Here is a 407-nt window from a genome sequence, read left to right as displayed (position 1 = left end):
ACTTATTATAGAGACCCAAATTTTGATGTTCATACCATTAATAACGAGTCATACGATCAGACCGAAATGTGTTTGGCCAAATTAGTCAAAGGAGACACGAATACTTGTCCTATAATGACTAAGCCTAGACCATTGGGCAAGGATGAGCCTATGAAAGATGAAAGCATAAAAGCTAGAACGTTCTCGTTCGATATAATCAAAGTTGACCTTATATTTGATAAATTATATAAGGATCAGCAGATAAAGCTAACGATAAGCATAAATTGCCAAGCCCTGAAGAAATTAAGGGTAAAAAATATTGTAAGTGGCATAATGCAAGGTCACATTTGACTAACAATTGCTTGATTTTTCGCCATGTGTTACAGGATGTCATTGAATTAGGACGAATTACGTTCGATGATAAGAAG

This window comes from Olea europaea, chromosome 7, assembly GCF_002742605.1.
Source record: "Olea europaea var. sylvestris chromosome 7, O_europaea_v1, whole genome shotgun sequence".
Taxonomy (NCBI): domain Eukaryota; kingdom Viridiplantae; phylum Streptophyta; class Magnoliopsida; order Lamiales; family Oleaceae; genus Olea; species Olea europaea.
The sequence above is the reverse complement of the archived record's forward strand: the minus strand, read 5'-3'. Positions refer to the sequence as shown.